The following is a 16,003-nucleotide window of genomic DNA, read 5'->3' as shown; positions in this document are numbered from 1 at the left end:
CCCTGGTGAGCAGTAGCTTTACTACAGTGATCTAATGTGCAACTAGAGTGCTAACATTCAGAATTTATGGCAAATGTGTGACACATCTGAATGCCTTCTTGATGGAACCAAAGTAAACAAGCATTGAAAATGCAATAGATCTCGCCCTCGTTTAAGTTAAAGCCATTCTGTTTGTAATGAGGTGGCTTTTTAGCTTTGCTTTTATGAGTGTTTTTTCAACTTTCATGTAAATAACATGCATCTGTATGCATATAAGTATATGTATGCATGCATTTATGTTTGTATTTATATAGATATACAGATGATATATGTTTATATATGTATGTATATATATATATATTCACTGAAAAAACCATAGGCTATAGACCATATATAGTTAGGAATTAGCATTTACAAAACCTTGAAAATTCACTGAAAAAACCATAGGTTATCGACCATATATAGTTAGGAATTAGCATTTACAAAACCTTGAAAATTCACTGAAAAAACCATAGGTTATAGACCATATATAGTTAGGAATTCGCATTTACAAAACCTTATTTTACTCACACAAAACCATTGAAATTCTATATATAGTTAGTTGCACTAACTATATATCACGCACCCGCAATCCACTGCTGATGATGTCACATATTACATCATTCATGACATGGTCAGTGACATCACTGATGACATCACTGATGACATCTCAAATGACATCACTGATGACATCTCAAATGACATCACTGATGACATCTCATTTGACATTACTGATCACATCACTGATGATATCATTCATGTGATAATACGATGAACCTCTTCAGACTCTAATATAACCTTAGATACAATCAGTGTAAACAGACACTCACAGACTGTCACTCATCCATGGAGTTACTCACACACCTAGTCAGTCATGCAAAGAATCAATCACACCTCCATTTCCTCAACTATACAGTTATACAAACTTTACTTATTCAAACATATACTAACACATATTTACTCTCTTATACAATCCCTGATACAAGTTAACAATGATCCATACAGCCACTCACACATTCACTGGCTCTTATGCACAGTTATTTATATATGTCAACTCTCACATGTACTGTGTTTTACATATGTACTTACTTTGACATGTAGCACTGAGATATCCATTCACTCACCAATACACTCATGCACACAGTCAACCGCCCATACAGCTGTTTCCACATGCACTTTTGAAACCATACATCTAGTGAATCAACTGCTCACACATCTATGCACAGAGTCATACACCTCCCAGCCACCCACACACACACTCAGTCTCCCATACAAATACTTGGGCAACCAATCAATAACCCATATAGTTACTCATATAGCTACTTATCAACACATGCAAAAGTTTACAGAACAACAGACATAATGATGCACAAATTAAGACAGTTTAGTCACTAACCCATGCACTCAGTGAGACACATTTAATCACTCACTCATACAGTCAGTCATGCACCTACTAAATCCTTCATCCAGACACTTATACATCCACTCATTCTTCAATATGTAAGACATATTTTAACTTTACAGAAACATACAGTCACTGGATGTTGTCATCAGTGATGTCATCAGTGATGTCATTTGAGATGTCATCAGTGATGTCATCAGTGATGTCACTGACCATGTCATGAATGATGTAATATGTGACATCATCAGCAGTGGATTGCGGGTGCGTGATATATAGTTAGTGCAACTAACTATATATAGAATTTCAATGGTTTTGTGTGAGTAAAATAAGGTTTTGTAAATGCGAATTCCTAACTATATATGGTCTATAACCTATGGTTTTTTCAGTGAATATATATATATATATATATATATATATATATATATATATATATATATATTTATATATAAATATCAGTATCACTTCATCGTCACCTCACCAGATTGGTGCTTTTCCCATAGTCTTTATTCCAGCTTTACAAGACCATGTCAGCCACTATCTATATAAAATTGGCTTAATTTCTATTTGCTATTTAGCTTGTTAGAGTGGGAATTTTTATGTATCTCAAACGTCGGGTGTGATCATCAAATACCCGTCATTGGTCGTATGGACCTTTGTTAGTCAATAAGGATAGGGGATAAGGAGCTATCATTTACATTAGTTACCATAACAGTGAAGAAGAATGGGGACAGGAAACAAAGAGAATTAAGATGAGTCTAAAATAATTTATTTTACAAGTTTGTTCAATCCAGATCCATAGTTTATTAAGTATTCAATTTTTGTGATCATTATTACAAATTCAAGTGATCTTGTAATCAATATACAAAAAATATAATAAAATAGGATCTTTTTTCAGAGTTTTATATAGAGCAAACTTGACCCGAAGGTATCAGTTATCAGAGCGCTTTTCATGAGCACCAGTTGCAATACACTAGGACATATTTCTTTTTTTTTTTAGATTAAGTTATTTGCTCAAAATCGCAGGATGTTGAGCATCATTACCGAGACTCGAACCCGGTTCCCCAGATTTGCCCTAGCTGCCCTAGCTGTTGGGCCACATCCTCTCTAAATTGGTAAGAGTAGTGAATAAAATGCAGAATATGCATCAAGTTTGTTCTTTAAAGGAAATTCCCTAATCTGAGATAAAGAAGGTTGGGTGTAATAGCATTTTAAATTAAGCAAAGTAGAATAAGAGGTCAGCTTCAGAAAACTTTATGAAGGTTTGTGATGAGAAAATATTAATTCATAGGCATAAAGCCTTAGCACTCAGGAAGTGAAGATTATCGGAGGCTCAAAGAGTCTTCCTGTCTAGGCGTCAGCAAGCATCTCTCAGGCCTGCCCTGCCCTAATCTAGAAATACATGCTATTATATTTCAACAAAATTCTAATTGCAACATTGCACCTCGTCCCTAACTTGAGGAACCAATTATTCTCCTCCAAGTGCTGGGAGCATGTATACTCCCCAGTTTCTCACGTTTTTTTCAATGGGTCATACACTACAATGTCCTTGATTAGTTACTTTGTACAGAATCTTGTGGTTCACACAGCTCTTCCCAGTAGTCACGTTTCCAGCCATCTCCTCTCCTCATAGTGAGAACCTCACTATCAGTTGTCTAATACCTATCAAATGTCTATTCACTGGCTAAGAGAAGGCTTCTGGAAAATTGCAGCATCTGAAGTGGGAGGAAAGAGAAAAACATCTCAAGCAAAACAACTGTTTAAATGTGTAAATAGGCCTAATGTATGAATACGACATTCGAAATGGCATCAGCATTTCAGCTAACTTAATTCATTACGATAGGTCAATTAGAGTGTTTGTTTATAATGTCTACATTTGATCACGTACCACAAATTTTACGTTAAATGTGTGTGTTAGTCGACATTGAAGTTAGCACTTAACAGTTATATGTTTAACTTGCAAAATGAGGAATTTCTCTATCAAGCTTAAATCACTTGAGACCATCTGAATCGCTCTGAGAGTTGTTTAGAGAGAGATAGTGAACATAAATAAAGTATGATTGAGAGGAGGGCAGGGATAGGGAGAGATAGAGCATGCCATAAGAATCAGGGCATATGTTTTCAAGGTTTGCATTCTTTGCGAGATGTTTTTCTTTTTCAGTGCCAGGTTAATTCATTTTTCAGATACAAGACTTTCAGTCCTGTCACTCAGAGTGATTGTTACTTAGCTCCCCTTTTGGCAGCAGAAGGAAGAGATTTACAAACATAAAACACTAAAGAATCAAATAGAAAGAGAGACTGGCCATGCTTCATTACAAGGACTGTTATTTTTAAAGTAAACCACTGTACAATGTAGCCCATTTTATGAGATAACTGTTGCAAAAGTGTCTCCAAAATTAGATTTCAGCACACAAAGTTGGCTGACCTCTGTGGCTAATGTCCAGGTCCTGTATTGCTTAAATTGATGTTCCCACATCCGCTTCCAGGCTCTCTTTCCTTAGCGTATCCTACCTATCTTTCTGGAAAAAAGCACTCTCTAACGAGGCCATTACAAGTAATGTTGCCTAGACACTTCGCCACCATTGAGTATGTGATATGTCCGGGTGAAAACTCATCAGTCGCAGTGTTCCAGCAATGGTGCAACATTACTTGCAACAACGATGTGGCTGAAAACTGTTACCAGCTGGATCAATATTATCAGTCTCTCTGTAATTGGGTCATCAATGCCCCATTAGTGTTTTTTTCTCAGTGCAATGAATTCATTGTTCCTTTGTAGTTTATAAAGTGCCTATAGCTCACAATCTAACTTTCTGCTTCCACTTCAGTAAGTGTTGTGTGACCTGCAGATTCTTCCTCTGCATGGGTTGCTTGACTGGTAATGCGAAAGCACACAAACATATTTTTTGAGTGTGCCCCATTTAATTTGATTGTGTGATGTGCTGCAGCTAAACAAGCCCAGCCTTCAGAGCTGATGACTGAAGACCAGCAGACTGCTATGGAGACCTGGGCTACGTCCTCCTGCTCACTCGCTCTCTTCCCCATCACTCTATTTCCTATTTTGTCTCTCCTATTTCACCATTCTCCCTCCACTCCTTTATGTCTGAGCCATTTAGACATTGTTTTGTTACTGCACCCTTCTTCGTGTTTCTCCACCCCGATGTATTTCTGTTTTTCCCTTCAGGTTTTTCCCCATTTTCTTTTCATACAATTCATACGAGAAAAAAGCAAATAAAAGAATCATCATGGCAGCACTTTGCAACAAAGAGAACCCTTCACAAAAATAAATTTTTAAAGGATATAGGATTAAAAGATAATCTGCCTACCTCAAAAACATTTTCAGGAAATTTTGCTCTTCGTACTGCAACACAGATGATTTTAGCTTACTTTGTAAGTCCCCTTGTCACATGTTACACTTTCCGTTTTTCCCTCAGTTTTAGCCGAAGGCGTGGTGTGTTATGGGGTTTGTAATTTATTTTCAAAAGTACAGATTTTGGCAACATTATGCCAGCATCCTAACTTCCCTTGGCAGAAAGGCCAGTACAAGTGCCCCATACAGCCTAGTTCCTTTATATAGCGAACTCCTTGGTAGCTTGCAATATTTTTATTATGCACTGCTGGAGGTATTTTATTCCATATATTTTACTGATCTTTATAATGTTGTAATGGGCTTCCTATAGATTTGTCTTTGGGTTCTTATTGCAAGATATTGTACTGTGCAATAATGCACAATGAATTAGAGCAGTTACCACAAAATAAAAATGCTAGGAGACAATTTATAGATATAGTACATATTGTTGGAAGATGGCCCATGAAGTACTCTTAGCGACGTTGGCATGGGCAAAATGGAAATGTTCCTTTAGACCTGGTTTAGAGGTGGTTGTACATATTTATTATGGTGCAGACTTAGCTCCACGCAATAGTTGTAGTGGAAAATTCTCAGATTTCTGGATGAAGTTTAATACTTTTGTAGATTTTCCTTCATCACACTACGCTTATGATACATCAAATTTGACAAATATCACTAGAGAGAGTCTCTCCCCCTGTGATGATGGCTGTTGACAACGTAGAAACAAGCTATCACCGGGCTAATAAGAGTGTTGAAAAGAGGTATGAGGGTCAACTTCAAACTGACCTGGATGAAGAGGGGTACCTAAGTGAAATAGATTAGGGTGTTGGGCCGTTGAACAGCCTTGGGATACTAACTTGGAATATTAATGGGCCTGGGAGAAGGACAAAAGAAGGAAACCTTAAAAAATGTGCAAACTCTCATGTGATCATATGCTTGTAAGAAACGTGGCTGTGCGACAAAACCCCTACAATAGATTGATTTATCCAAATAAACTCGCCCCTAACAAGGAGTCAATATGGACGCCCCTCTGGGGAGATAATGACCTCAGTATCCACTGGGATAGCGAGAAAGGTAAAGCTCCAAGTAGTAACAAGCAAATGGATTGTGGGATGCATAGTGTTCCTACTGGACTAAACCCCCAAATTTGATAACATTACAATTGTATATATAAGGAAGGGGGGAGGCCAGCAAAACTATAGATTAGTAATGGGGTGTTTTAAGGAATACTTGGATTATTTGTGTGAAAAATATGATAAGACATGTTTGTTTTAATGGGAGACTTCAATCACAAAATTAATAAAACATAATCGAACCCTGGTTCAAAGAGATGCTGGGTACATACAACATACATGCAGTGAGCTTCCCGGAAACTAAAATGTCAGCACAGGGCATTGCATTAGAAAAGTACTAGGCCAGGAAGAACCTGCTCTGCCTGAATGGCAGGATGGAAAGTGATCGCCTGGCTAAGCAAATATTCAAGGTTGGCTTGCAAACCTGCCCAATTGACAAAATGTTTATGTACACCTGGAATTCTGGAAGCAATAAGAATTTTTCAGCAATACAAGGAGAGGGAAGTGACCATGATCCTCCAAACTTAGAATTACTCAGGGGGAAAGGGCCACATGAGAAAAGGTAATCCTTATACAAGTGGATTACCCAAGGCACCTCACCACTAAAATGACAGAAGAATACATGGAAAAACTGGCTAATTTGCAGCCGAACATAATAGTGGATAAAGTAAGGATAATAAATATAGAGAGGTACGAAAATATAATCAGCCAAGTGATTCAGTGCCTTAAGGGTAAGACAGAAGCAACTACAATTAACGCTGAAAGAAATATGTATAGATATGAAAAGAGAAAGATTGGTTCAGTAAAGAACGTCAGAAATTAAAGAGGTCAATAAGAAAAGGGGAGGGAAGTCTCAAAGTAAAGTATGACTTTGAAAGCTATAGTAATCTGGTACAACTAAGGAAAATCTATAAAACTCTTATCAGGAACCAGAAAAGGAATTTCAAAGGGAAATGCTGGTGCAACTTACTTGAAACAATAGAAACAAAAAATGTAAGAAATTTCTGGAAGTTAATACAGGATGGCTGTGACAAAACTCGGTAAAAACGAACTGTGTGGTGAAGTAAACTGTTTGGGACGAGTACTTGGGGGAAAAATATAGTGAAAGGAAGGAGCCATCGGAAAGAAGTAGAACCTACTAGGTAGGGGTGGTGGATGACATTATAGCACGATTTACTGTAGAGAATATAAAGCGAACTATAGTAAATGTAAATCTGAGCCGCCCAGCTGGCCTGAATAATCTCCCAGCCATAATAATAAAGGCTTGGCTGGGTTGGCAGGAAGATATTTTGCTTCGGCTGTTTTCCTTTATACTGGACACAGGACAATTCCCAGATAGTTTGGGAGGCGCCATAATAAGACCCATCCATAGGGTAGGAGATATAAGGCCTCCTAAAAACGATAGGCTGATTAACCTTTTAGATGTGGGTGAAAAAGTCTTCATAAAACTTATACATGAAATACTAAAAGAATGGCTGAATCGAAATCGATACAGCCCCCCACCCCCGGAACAAGGTGACTTCAAAGAGAGCTACTCCACAATCAATCGCGGTCTCACCCTCTGGTCCATTGCACGGAAATTGATCGAGTAAAGAGGAAGTTTGTTCTGCTGCTTTGTAGACTTCGATGCTGCTTTTTGATTTGGTGGACTGAGACTGTTGATGGGAAACCATGACAAATTATGATATCCCAAAGAGAATTTTGGGCATGATACAGGAGCTACATAAACACCACTGGACCCACGTCATTATAGATTCAGAGGGGTCAGTGACACAGAGAATATAAATTATCAATGGATTAAGACAGGGATGTGTGCTGGCCCCCCTCTATTCTCCATACTCATCGTATATATCTCCTTAAGACACTGCTGGCAGGGGCACTAGTCCTAGAATGGATGGGAAACACATATCATGCGTTTGTTTTCAATGCAGATGACCTTGTAATTTTAGCTCAGATGGAAAACAGAGAAAGTTGGATGCATTTGGGGAGTACTGTAGCCACAAACATTTAAACGTAAATGTGAATAAAAGTTGTGGTTTCAGTAAAATAATTGATAAGTTAAGGGGCATTTGGGAACCACTAAACTGGAAACCACTTACAATTATTTTTTATCTAGGAATTTGGTTTGAAAGGTCTCTGAAATGGCCTACCCGTGTGGAGGCCCTAAAGGTGAAGACCATCACCTCATTAAGTGGCTTAAGAAAAGTCAACAAGGACTATGGCGATATGTCACACAGGCCAGTTCTGAAAGCCTTTGTGGCATGATACCACCACAACTACAATATGGAGCTGAAATACTTTGCATCAGTGGTACAAATGGGTGGGATGCAGTGGTAGGGAAATGTATTAAGACCTTAATGTCTCTGCCATGTTCCTCCATGATACAGGCCATTTGACTCGAAACAGGGCTGACCTCATGGGACATATTGATCCAAGTAGCTTTATTAAGTTTCTGGAAAATCTTGGACTAGAGAGAGGAATAGAAAGTCTCCCATTGGTGCAAAAACAAGATCCAGCATAGTGAACTGAAATGGGCCAAAGGGGTCAGAAAAAAAATCATATCTGTTTGTACGGATATAAAGGTGACCCTGCAAGTTGGTGCCTCCAAGGGTGAGCTGAGGTCTATAGAAAAATAACTATCTTGGGGAAAGGACCGGCAGTATCTGGGAGGGAACAAATCAGTCAAATTCATGCAAACGTCTTGGGAGAAGGAAAACTGATTTCCCTACCTGAATACTTTACCAAACCGCTGGTTCAAGTGCAAAGTACTAAGAATTAGAATAGGCACCAACCCTTACTATGCAAATGGGAAAATAAAAACAGAAATGATCCAACCTGATGGAAATTGCACATGCGGGCTACATATAAAATGCAATATTTTATGCATGTTAGTGGATCGCTTAAAGTTGCTGCCCTTGCGGAAGTTGTTTATAAGTCCACTATTTTTAAAATATAGAATAATAAACGGAGCACAGACAATCAAGCTTATCACTGATATGCAACAACTGGAGACTGCAATTGAGATTGGCAGGTTTATGACTGCAGTTAAAAAGTCATGCTTGGATAAATAAAATGAATTAGAAGTCTAGATAAAATACAACAGCAGTTATTCTAAGAAATTAAATGGTATAATTACAAACTGGAAGTTTAAAGACCATTGTTTTACCTTGGATTTTAAATGAGAAACAGTTGAGGTGTTAACCCAACATAATACAATGAAAATGCATTTAGTAAATTAATGATAGGTGAGTCAAACTTTAAATTATGGACTTTGCCAAACTTGTAGAAATGTACTAATGATATTAATAGGAAGGGTACTATAAATATTATGGCCTTTAATCTGTTTTAAAGTAAGATGGGTGGCATTTGAATTGGTATGTTGACATTTTTAACCTTATAATATTTATTACCCAAATTGTTAAATGTTTTAGATAATATGATTGTATGTGCTGTGGTGTTGTTTAAAGACCAGTGGCCTAAATAAACATTCTTTTTTACTGACATGTAGGTTCTCCTCTGGATTTGCTACATCTGCCACATATTGGGGCATTTACCATTACCACCAAACCATAAACCCATTTATTGATCTGAAAAGATCTGTCTTTCTTCAAGCTAGGTAACCAATAGAGCAACACAGGGGTGTGTCAGGATTGGACTCAGGTCAGGCAGCTCTTCGCAGATTCCCTCCATCAGCAAGTATTCCCCCCCTTCTCTCAACTGGACTTTTCTAGTGGCGACTTATCGTTGCGCCTTGGAACACCCACTTCCTTGTTGCCATTGTCAGGGGACCAGTTAGCGTTCTAGTGTGTTCCTTAGAACGCCGTCTCTGTGACTTGGAGCGCGAGCGTTCTAAAAACGGCGCACTTCAACGGTATTATCCCTGAGAGGCGAACGTATTCTTTCGCGCTCTCTGTCATAGTATTTATTCATAGCTAAAGTAAGTTTTCAGTCAGGATAGGTGTTTCCTTAGTTCCTATCACCTTCCTGAGCATTTTCCTAGAGTTCGGCGGCTTTCTCGGCTGCTCCCTTCCCTCACGTTTCATTCGCTTGAGCCTCTCGGACTTTAGCGAGGCATTCCCCTTTCCTTCAGCTTAGCTAGCAGTTCACCGCCCCTTTGTCCTCACGCTTCGAAAATTGGTGTCTTCACCTGGGCGCCTGGAGCGACTCGCCTGGAGCGACTTGCCTGGAGCGACTTCCTCATTCTTCAGTCAGCTGTTGCCTGTGCGCTGAGTGAGTCAGAGACCAGATCCTGCAGAGCTGTCAAGCGACAAGCAGCCTCCTGTTGGTGAGCTCGAACCAGTTTGGTTTATTCTTGAACTGTATTCCAGTTGCTGAGTTTCAGTGTTCTTATGCTATTTGAAGACTTGCGCTTGTAGTCAGCCATAAACTTCCATTGCCTTCTTGGAACTCCCTGTTTGAACAGTCGGAGAAAATTGTCAGGAGCAACTACTCTAATTCAAGGACAGTACTTCATTTAGATGAAAATATATATATATATATATTCTTGTGTACCTCCAACTTCTCCTGTGCAGCGGGACAGTTCACTATCTTCAACTTCTCCTGGTCAACTGGTCAGTTCTACAATCTTCACCGAAACAGTAAAGATATAAGGTCTATCAGAGAGCAGCAAAAGCTCACATTCCCACAGGTAATTGAGGTTAGGTGTTCTAGGAGAGAGTTTAGGAACCAGGGTATTGAGAGGTCAGAACTTAGTAATGTTGTCCTTATGTTTTACAGAATAATCTACATCATTCCTTGAGCGGGAGAAGATAATTGTGTGAGCAGTCTCTCTGTTTGTTATCCACTTCCCCTTTTCCTGTTATCACTGTTGCAAGAGAAATCCGGCACAGTGGTGAAGGGGAATTGGGAGCTTAGCATCTCCTTGGGTCTGATACTCCAGCGGAGCCAGAATCTTCAGGTACCTTCTGACAGATTGAAGTGCCCGCTGAAATTCCGCTTGGGTGTCATGGCCGAAGGACTCGACCTAAAGGCTTTGGGATCCATCTTAGAAGATTTGCAAAAACAGTTAATAGAAACCAGAGAGGAGGTTAGGAAATCTAATCAGGAGACTAGTTTTCTTCGTCAAAAGATAAATGAACTCACAGTTAGTCCCAGTCCTGATTTTGGGGGTCCTAAGTCACAAACCTTTAATCCTTCGCCAGCCACCAGTGACTTTTCCACACAGGTAGTGCATGCCATGTCCCCCACTATTCCATTAGCCCCTCCCGAGAGATTTCTGGGTGACCCAAATAAGGCACAAGTTTTTGTCACTCAGTGTTCTTTGCACTATCTCTGCAAGCCAATAATTTTCAAAGAAGATCAGTCCAAGGTGGCGTTCATGCTGTCGTACCTGAGTGGAGATGCCGCTTCTTGGTCATTGCCTTTGGTGTCTACTAATGATCCTGTGTTGTACAATTTTCGGGAATTCAAGGCAGAATTCTTACGAATTTTTGACAGAAGAGCAATCTCTCAAACCACAGATAATGAGTTACTGGATTTAAAGCAAGGAAATCGAGAGTTGGTGGCCTACTTAGCGCAGTACAATAAGCTTATTGTGGAGACTAATTGGCCTTCAGAAAAAAGAGCAGCAATTTTCTACAGAGGTCTACGTGACGAACTGAAGGATGGACTCTCCCAGATTCCTAAGAGGCCTACCGACGTCTCAGAACTCATAGACTTAGTACTTCAAATTGACCAGAGGCAATCGGAGAGACGTCAGGAGCGACGAAAAGAAACTCGGACCTTTCCTCCAAGATTTGATCGCATGCGGCCTGAGAGTGTTAAGTCCAAGGAAGAAGTCACAGTAGAGGAACCAATGCAAATTGGAACAGTCCGTGGACCGCTTAGTACGGAGGAACGGGAAAAGAGAAGACAAGGCAAGTTATGTATGTACTGTGGTGGTTCTGGGCATTTCGTCAAGGAGTGTCCACGAAGACCCAAGACTTCGACGTGGGTAAAAGACAAGCTTCACCAGTAGACGGGGTTGCCCTGGTGGAAGCCGAATGTAAGACAACTCCATTAATTCAGTCATTGTCAAACACCATGCAGTTATCGGCACCGCATCTCATCCTATCTTGTCAAATAATATTTGGAAAGGAACAAAGTGCCAATGTAGCAATCATGATTGATTCGGGAGCTACCGGAAATTTTTGCGATATTCTGTTTGCAAAAAGATTGGGCATTAACTTTGTTAGGAAGGAAAAGCCGGAACCTGTGCGAGCCGTGGATGGTACCCCGTTATCCTCCGGACCGATAGCTTTCGATACAGAAACCATCTCAGTTATTGGCCCTGGAGAGCATAAGAGTTATCTTCGATTCAGTTTAATTGATGCTCCGCAATTCCAACTGATTTTGGGTCTGCCTTGGTTAACAGAGCACAATCCGAAAATTGACTGGACTAGGAGAACTGTAGATTTGACCTCTGATTTTTGTCTGGAACATTGTTTCCACTCTCATCCTGTGAAGACGGAGTCGAGTGACAGGTACTGTTTGGCCAATCAACCACAAGTAATCTGTTTGGTGGAACTCCCCGAAATTCCTGCACAGTATCTAGATTTGAAAGCAGTTTTTGATGAACGAGGAGCGCAGAGACTTCCTCCCCATCGGGAATACGACTGCAAAATTGAGTTGGAACCAGGAGCCTCGCTTCCTTGTAGTCGTATATATGCTCTTTCGGAATCTGAAAATCTGCATTTGAAAGAATACCTAGACGAAAATTTGGCTAACGGATTCATCAGGCCCTCTCAATCCCCAGTTTCCTCTCCTCTTTTCTTTATTCCGAAGAAAGACAAAAGTCTGAGGACTTGTATAGACTATAGGGCCTTGAATCTGGTGACCAAGAAGAATCGATACCCATTGCCACTCATCTCAGAACTTTTGGATCAGGTAAAGGAGGCCCAGATCTACACTAAATTGGATTTGAGGGGGGCTTACCACTTGGTCCGGATGGCAGAAGGAGACGAGTGGAAAACGGCTTTCAGAACTCGCTATGGGCTTTTCGAATATCAGGTCATGCCTTTTGGGTTGTGCAATGCGCCAGCGGCATTTCAAAATTTTGTGAATGACATCCTTCGTGAATTTTTGGACCGCTTCGCAGTGGTGTATATTGACGATATACTTATTTTTTCCAAAAGTACCGAGGAACATATCCAGCATGTACGTACCATTTTGGAATGTCTGTTGGAGAATCAACTCTTTGTGAAGTTGGAGAAATGTGTGTTTCATGCAACCAAGGTGGAGTTTTTGGGATACATACTCTCCCCAGAGGGAGTTTCCATGGATGAATCCAAACTCAAGGCGATCCGAGATTGGCCAGCTCCAAGTTCAGTGAAAGAAATCCAGAGTTTTTTAGGGTTCGCCAATTTTTATCGGCGATTCATCCAGAATTTTTCAGAGAAGGTGAGCCCCATTACTCGCTTGCTGCGGAAGAACGAAAAATTTGTATGGGGAACCGAGGCAGAAGGCGCTTTTCAATTCCTCAAAGAATCCTTTGTCTCGGCACCCATCTTGCAACACCCGGATCCGTTGGAACCATTTTTTGTGGAGGCAGATGCCTCCAATCTGGCCATTGGGGGAGTTTTGTCCCAACGCCATAAGAAGACGGGGCAACTTCATCCAGTAGCCTTTTACTCTCGAAAACTTTCTGCAGCCGAAATAAACTATGCTATAGCTGACAAGGAGTTGCTGGCAGTAAAGGTGGCGTTTCTTGAGTGGCGACATTATTTGTTGGGAGCCCGGCATGTGGTAACTGTGTTTACAGACCATAGGAATTTGCAGTTTCTTAAGTCGGCGCGAACCTTGACCCCGAGGCAGCTTCGGTGGTCTTTATTCTTTGCTGATTATGATTTTGTTCTCACATACAAGCCAGGTGTGACCAATGGAAAGGCTGATGCCCTCTCTCGACTAAATGTGGGAGAGAATTCAGAGGAGAAAATTGAGAAGTTCCTCATCCCTGCGGATAAGATCGTTGCAGTGACTGTAGAGGACGAGATGGAAGAGAAGATAGTCTTGGAATTCAAAAAAGAAGAATACATGAATTGGGAGAATAAGGGTCCAGATCGTCTTGTGGAAAATGGGAAACCTTATTTTCAAGGGAAAATGTTTGTCCCTGGAGAGAAATTACAAGAAGAGACCATTCGAATGTTCCATGATCAGCCCTTGGCGGGCCACAAGGGAGTTTTGAAGACTTTGGAGCTGGTAAAACGAAATTTTCTTTGGCCAGGCATGGAAGCTCAGGTTCGACAGTATGTAGCCACTTGTGAACTGTGTTTGAAAGGGAAAAGTCTCAGGCAATCTCCACAAGGCCTTTTAATGCCATTACCAGTCCCACCTTATCCTTGGCACACCGTCTCCATGGACTTTATTGTTGAGTTACCATCTAGTCAAGGGATGTCTGTCATTTGGGTGGTGGTAGATCAATTTTCCAAAATGAGTCATTTCATTCCTCTCAAGGGTCTCCCTAATGCTACTGATTTGGCCACTCTGTTTGTTCAACACATAGTCAAGTTGCATGGAATCCCCAAAGTAGTGATCTCAGATAGGGGGTCCCAGTTTGTGTCCCGATTTTGGAGATCTTTCCTAAGAGGTCTGGGGGTGGATTCTCGTTTGTCAACTGGTTATCATCCCGAGACCGATGGACAGACGGAGAGAGTGAACCAAGATTTAGAACAGTACCTGCGTCTGTATTTGCTGGACCAGGAGGGAGATTGGCCATCTTTACTAGCTCCAGCGGAATTTGCCTATAATAACTCAGTGCATACCGCCACGGGGTTTTCTCCCTTTTTCTTGAATTCTGGTAGACATCCCAATATGTTGGTGGGCAGAGTTGTAGGGGATGTTCCTGCTGCTGAGGAAGTTATCCATAAGTTACAGATTGCTTTGCAGTCAGCAACTGCAAATTTGGTCAAGGCTAAGGCAGCTTTTAAGCAGCAAGCAGATAAGGGTCGCAAGGCAAATCCAGTTTATCTTCCTGGGGAGAAGGTTTGGGTTTCCACGCGCCACATGCGCTTGCGGGGAAATCGGAAGTTTCAACCCAGGTATGTGGGACCCTATTCAGTGGACAGAATGATAAATCCTGTTAGTGTGAGACTCCATTTGCCAAACACATTGAAAATTCATCCAACATTCCATGTATCTTTGATTCGGAAAAATCCACCAAATCTGCGTAAGGTCCTTCCACCCGTCCCAGTTCAGGTAGACTCAGTGGAGGAATATGAAGTTAAGAGAATTCTAGACTCTAAGATCAGGAAGGGACAGCTTTTCTATTTAGTGGACTGGAAAGGTTTTGGTCCCGAAGAACAATCCTGGGAACCCAGCTCTAATGTTCATGCAGCCAGACTAGTGAGAGAGTTTCACAAAACTTATCCACACAAGCCTAGGAAGGGGGTTTTGGTGGGGGGTACTGTCAGGATTGGACTCAGGTCAGGCAGCTCTTCGCAGATTCCCTCCATCAGCAAGTATTCCCCCCCTTCTCTCAACTGGACTTTTCTAGTGGCGACTTATCGTTGCGCCTTGGAACACCCACTTCCTTGTTGCCATTGTCAGGGGACCAGTTAGCGTTCTAGTGTGTTCCTTAGAACGCCGTCTCTGTGACTTGGAGCGCGAGCGTTCTAAAAACGGCGCACTTCAACGGTATTATCCCTGAGAGGCGAACGTATTCTTTCGCGCTCTCTGTCATAGTATTTATTCATAGCTAAAGTAAGTTTTCAGTCAGGATAGGTGTTTCCTTAGTTCCTATCACCTTCCTGAGCATTTTCCTAGAGTTCGGCGGCTTTCTCGGCTGCTCCCTTCCCTCACGTTTCATTCGCTTGAGCCTCTCGGACTTTAGCGAGGCATTCCCCTTTCCTTCAGCTTAGCTAGCAGTTCACCGCCCCTTTGTCCTCACGCTTCGAAAATTGGTGTCTTCACCTGGGCGCCTGGAGCGACTCGCCTGGAGCGACTTGCCTGGAGCGACTTCCTCATTCTTCAGTCAGCTGTTGCCTGTGCGCTGAGTGAGTCAGAGACCAGATCCTGCAGAGCTGTCAAGCGACAAGCAGCCTCCTGTTGGTGAGCTCGAACCAGTTTGGTTTATTCTTGAACTGTATTCCAGTTGCTGAGTTTCAGTGTTCTTATGCTATTTGAAGACTTGCGCTTGTAGTCAGCCATAAACTTCCATTGCCTTCTTGGAAC

At 41.2% G+C, this 16,003-nt stretch overlaps 1 protein-coding gene across 1 annotated transcript in view; it reads left to right on the top strand.

The window, feature by feature from the left end:
• The window catches only part of PHEX (phosphate regulating endopeptidase X-linked), a 1,438,972-nt gene that overhangs the window by 834,133 nt on the left and 588,836 nt on the right, over nt 1–16,003 (top strand). The gene's annotated exons all lie outside the window — the stretch shown is intronic.

The sequence above is a fragment of the Lissotriton vulgaris genome, chromosome 8, assembly GCF_964263255.1.
Source record: "Lissotriton vulgaris chromosome 8, aLisVul1.2, whole genome shotgun sequence".
Classification (NCBI taxonomy): Eukaryota; Metazoa; Chordata; class Amphibia; order Caudata; family Salamandridae; genus Lissotriton; species Lissotriton vulgaris.
This window is presented reverse-complemented; position numbering and strand designations above follow the sequence as displayed.